This window comes from Brassica oleracea, chromosome C4, assembly GCF_000695525.1.
Source record: "Brassica oleracea var. oleracea cultivar TO1000 chromosome C4, BOL, whole genome shotgun sequence".
Taxonomy (NCBI): Eukaryota; Viridiplantae; Streptophyta; class Magnoliopsida; order Brassicales; family Brassicaceae; genus Brassica; species Brassica oleracea.
The window spans coordinates 39,602,096-39,608,042 of NC_027751.1; positions in this window are offsets into that span (position 1 = coordinate 39,602,096).

A 5,947-nucleotide genomic window follows, 5' to 3' on the forward strand; every position below is an offset into this window, starting at 1 on the left:
GCTCTCTTGATAGAGGTCACAAAGATGTCTGGGAGTCCTACAATTCTTTGCCCAATGGTTATCCATTCCACACCTGTGGCATACTGATTTGGACGAGGGTGGTGGTTTAGAGATATCACTGCTTCTGCCTCGACCACGGCCATAGCTGGGACCGGCCATAGCTGGGACCACTACCACGGTTATAGTGGTTCCCTTTCCCACGGCCGTGTGAGCTATAATTTCCACGCCCACCACGTCCTCTCCATCCACCATGGCCTCCTCTACCATAGCCATTTCCATAGCCGTGTGGTTTATCATGATGGACGTGGTTACTTTCTTTGGTGGGTTCTTTCTTTTCCTCTACAGCCTTATTGGCTTCAGGTAATGAAGTTGATCCAGGAGGTCTCATCTCACTGTTCCTCATGAGCAACTCATTATTAGCCTCAGCTAATAATAGGCATGAGATCAGATTAGTGTAGGTGGTGAAACCTTTCTTTCTGTATTGCTGTAGCAGCAACACGTTGCTAGAATGGAATGTGGAGAAAGTTTTTTCCAACAAATCCTTCTCTGTTACAGTCTCACCACAAAGTCTCATCTTGGAGACAATTTTGAATAGAGCTGAGTTATATTTATCCACGGTTTTGAAATCCTGGATTCTCAGATGTTTCCAATCATATGTAGCCTTTGGTAGTAACACTGTTTTCTGGTGATCATATCTCCGCTATAAAGCGGTACAAAGTTCTAGAGGATTCTCAATAGTGAGATACTGATCTTTTAGACCCTCAGTGAGATGATGGCGGATAATACTTATTGCCATGTATAAATTTTTGTCATTCTCTTTATTGCCCTCGATGATAGTATCACACGGCTATGGGGATGATATGCAATGAGGCCACACGGCCTAGGTGATATATGATGCATAGCAAACTTAGGATTTAGATGATCTATATGCAGCAAGATTATTATGCACTACCACACGGCCATACTATCAAGATACAAACAAGGCCACACGGCCACGGTGCAATTACTAGCATACGAATTCACTAAGGGTTATATAGCAATTTAGCTTTCAATCAAAGGCAATGAATCGGAATTAGGGTTTATGCGGATTTAGGGTTTCAGAAACAAGTCTGGTCAACTTAGGGTTTAGGCTTTCAGATTAGGGTTTAAAAACAATTAATCTAGCCACTGATCCTAAACTTTAAATTAATTTAGAAATCTAGCAATTAAATTTAGCTGTATGCGATTTTAAGGTTTCAAAGCCTTTATGGTTTCATATTCGATATTAGGGTTTTTAGAAAACAGGTTATGAGATCAATCAAACTATCAACCTAACTCTCAATCAACAAGATCAATCAAAACAAATAAGAGTCAAACATGCTTCAATTCGGATTTATAACATGCAATTTAGGGTAAAACGAATTTAGGGTTTTCAGAAAACAAAAACAGATCAAAATCAGATCAGAAGGTAAAATATTCTAGCAACCTAAACCTCAAAACATTAAAAAATTTAATCAAACAAGAACAATCATCAAAACGGATTCACATTAGGGTTTAGGGTTTTGATTCGATTTCTACCAACTTTAGGGTTTACGTTTTCTAGGTTTTGATTTAATCATAAATCAAGGGAGACTTAAGCACACGATATGATCATTGGATCATAGGGTTTTGAGATTAAAAACCGATTAGGGTTTTGAGTTTAATTGATCAATAGATCAATCTCGATTTAGGATTTGGGGATCTAACTTTTAGAGCTTCGATTTACTCATTAGGGTTTGATCTATTATCCTATGGCTTTTATCATAAAGATTAGGTTTTATGGTTTCATTCTTTTTCAATCAACCCAATTCGATTCATATGTTCTTAGAATTCGAATTACCTTTAGCTTAGTTGATTGTTGAAACCGGACCACCAAAGAATGAACCTCGAGCTGGACAGGAACGGGACGCGAGCTGGCCTGGAATGGATTGAGGCTGAGATCGCGAGCGGCTGATCGTTGAATGGGAGATGTTGCTGTCGGATCGCGAGCGGTTCTGATGCGAACGTGACGCTTGCTGTCTGGAACGCGAGTTGTCCTGGATCAAGAACTGAGGCTGAGTTCGTCTGAGCTGAGATCGTCTGAAGCTGAGACGGGAACGCGGGGTTGCTGATCGGGAACGCGTAGGATCGGGATGCAATCGGGATTAGGGTATTCACCGGGTACGATTAGGGTTTATCGATTTTTGGTTTTAGCTTTAGGGTTTTAGAGGCTATCGTGCTGATAAAGGGTTATAAAACTAAGGGGAATAGTTTGTATATTTATTCATAAAACATATGGTTCCTTTTTATAAAGATTACAAGATATAGAAATATGGAAAGTATTCAAAACCTAAACCAACTAGGATTAGTGAAACTACTAAGACAAGAGAAAAGAAAAACATCCCAAAGACTTAGCCGCCTATGTGTATGGGCCGAGTATGGTCTTCGAAGATGCTATGGTTATGAGCCATCCACAATATGATTTATAGCAATAACTATATATAACTCAAGTTCTTTTTCTTTATGGGGTATCCTAGGCCGAAGCCCAGACTAATACTAATCCATAAAGGGAGGTGCATCCCACCAATAAATCTTCTTTCTGAATATTCAAATGGACACAAAGCATGGTCACATATCCACGTGGCCATACATTAGGCATTAGGGTAATCTGAGTAGCAACGAATTCAAATTAAGCTCCCTCAGGGATGCTGAAACGCCATGTACCACCTAATCAGTAACACGTGGTTACTATAACTCAAGTTTTATGAAAAGTGTATTGTTTTTTCGATATTGTATTTTTTACATACAGGCACTAATTATATTCAGTTGCGGTTAACTTGATAATGTTGATGTGAATAATGATCAAATTGCAGCAAGCTTATTTCAAAATGTGCATACGAGTGCTTTGACGGCAAGAGGAGAAAGCCAACTGTGTGAGCACTACAGTATTTCTGTTGTCAAATCTCAGCAGTGTTTCAAAGGCAAAATGGCTCAGTTTCAGTTTCAGGTTTTAATTATGACTATTAACTTTTTTTTGTTGCTATGTTACTGAAATTGGTTTTATCTGTTCCAGGAAAGGATGAACAGATGCCTCATGGTCTGTCAAGACAAATTTGAGGCGTCAAAGCTCCATAAGAACATGATTGATGCGCCAAAGATAGGGAAAGTTGCTGGCTTTAAGTTGTTTGTACATATTTTTGGGGTATAAATCCATGCGTAAGGTAAAATAGACAAGAATTACTCAATGTATACCCGAAAGTTACAAAACACCGACCCAAAATACTCGAAAGACCCGAAACCGAACTGGAGCCATTTGTAGCAAAAAAAATAACGGTTCTTCATAGCTATTCATATTGTTACTGAACTGTCCTGGATCCAAAAAAAAACGACCCGAAACCAAATTGAAAATTTCTAAATAGTTTGTTGGATCCAAATGTCTAGGATATGAAAGACTCGACTCGAATCCAACCCAAGATCCAGATGCCAAGGTACAAAAATACATAAAATCCACTTGGTTAAGAGGCGATAGGAGCGATCAAGGCCCTGTTCGTTTGTACATCTGGAAGATGCATCCAGATGCTTCATCTGGGTGTTGTTCGTTTCTTCATTTCGTCCATGAATCCAGATGAATCATTTGAATGCAGCTATGTTCGTTTGCTTTTCATTTTTTAACTTGCATCTGCATCCAGGTGGACTTGTTAATACAATGACTAAAATATCTCTTTTTATGTTTCGGCGGAAAAATAGCATTTTTACGATTTTGGCGGAAAATGTTTTTGCTGTTTTTGAGGAAAAATGTGTTTTGACGAAAAAGTGCAGTGCATTTTTGTGGTTTTGGCGGAAAATACATTTTCTATGGGTTTGGCGGAAAATACGTTTTTGCGGTTTTGGCGGAAAAAATACGTTTTGCGGGTTTGGCGGAAAAAGTGTTTTTGACGAAAAAGTGCGTTTTGCGGGTTTGACGGAAAACTTTTTTTTTCGCGATTTTGGCGGAAAAAATGCATTTTTGCGGTATTGGCGGGAAATGTGCATTTTTGCGTTTTTGACGGGAAAAGCGCATTTTTGCGTTTTTGGCGGAAATTTTTTTTTGCGGTTTTGGTGGGAAAATACATTTTTCCAGTTTTGGAGGGAAAATGCGTTTTTTCCGGTTTTGACGGGAAAATACGTTTTTTTCTAGTTTTGACGGAAAATATGTTTTTCCAGTTCTGGCGGGAAAATGTGTTTTCCAGCTTAGGCGGGGGGAAAATACGTTTTTCCAGTTTTGGCAGGAAAATATATTTTTCCCGTTTTGGCGGGAAAATGCGTTTTTTCGGTTTTGGCGGGAAATTGCATTTTTCTGGTTTTGGCGGGAAAATGCGTTTTTCCGTTTTGGCGAAAAATGCGTTTTTTCTGGTTTGGTGGGGAAATGCATTTTTCCGGTTTTGGCAAGAAAATGTGTTTTTCCAGTTTTGGCAGGAAAATAGGTTTTTGGGGTTTTGGCGGGAATATACGTTTTTCCAATTTGGCGGGAAAATATGTTTTTGGGGTTTTGGCGGGAATATACGTTTTTTGGGTTTTTGGCGGGAAAATGCATTTTTCGGTTTTGGCGGGAAAATGTGTGTTTTCGATTTTGGCTGAAAAGTGCGGTTTTACTAGTTTGGCCGAAAAGTGTGTTTTATGGAAATGTGTGTTTTACGTTTTTCTGAGGAAAGACGCATTTTGCGGTTTTGGCGGGAAAATGTGTTTTTCAGTTTTTGCGGGAAAATATATTTTTCGGTTCTGGCGGAAAAAATATATTTGCAAAAAAATAGAATTTACGTTTTAAAATAATATTTTAATTTTAAAAGATCATTTTTGTAATTTATCATTTTGTACTGAACTAGATGCATCTGCATCCAGATGCACCACCACAAGACTCACCTTCATTTGGGTGAGAATTTGAGATGAGTTTTTAAAAATTTAGCTGGGTGATCCATCTGGATATAGCATTAAAATGCACAAAACGAACATCGATTTGCATCTTCACCCAGATGGATCACTTGGTTGAGCAAACGAACAACACCCAACACTATGTAAAAACAATAAAAATATGATCGATCATTAATGCGATCGATCCATAGGAAAATGAATGTCATGTTGTAAACTTAAGGATTTAAAACTGTAAGTTTCCGTATATTATTAATGAATAAGTGTTCCCTTTATATAGGGGTTATAAGAGAGATAAATGCAAATACAATAATAGGAAATAGGCAAGTTGTAGCCGCCTCTCTCTCTTCTCCAAGTCTCGCGGCCGCCTCTCTCTCTCTAGGGTTGTCCGTCTCTCTCTCTAAGTGTATGAGCCGGTTATGGACATCCACCAATTGATTTATAACACTCCCCCTTGGATGCCATAACCATACAGGGATTGTAATACGCTTAATGTTGCCTCATTAAAACCTTATCAGGAAAACCCAGTGGGACAAAACCATGATGAAGAAAAAAGAGTACAACACGTACTACTCCCCCTGATGTGAACCTCAGTGGAGGTCCTTCAGCCTACGCATCCCAATATGATGCATGAGCTTCCTGAACGTGCATGTAGGAAGTGTCTTGGTGAATAGGCCAGCTGAATTGTCAATAGATTGTACTTGGACGACCTGGACCTCATCGGCTTTCTGAAGCTCGTGAGTAAAGAAGAACTTAGGAAATATGTGCTTCGTCCTATCACTTTTTATGTAACCGTCCTTGAGCTGAGCAATGAACACAGCATTGTCCTCATACATCACGGTTGGCTTTTTGCACTCGGCCATCCCGCAATCAGCTCGGACGTGTTGGGTCATCGACCTCAACCAAACACACTCGCGGCTGGCCTCATGTATGGCCAAGATTTCCGAGTGATTAGATGAAGTGGCTGTGAAGGTTTGTTTCTTGGAACGCCATGATATGGCCGTACCTCCATGTGTAAAGACATATCATGTCTGTGATCGAGCTT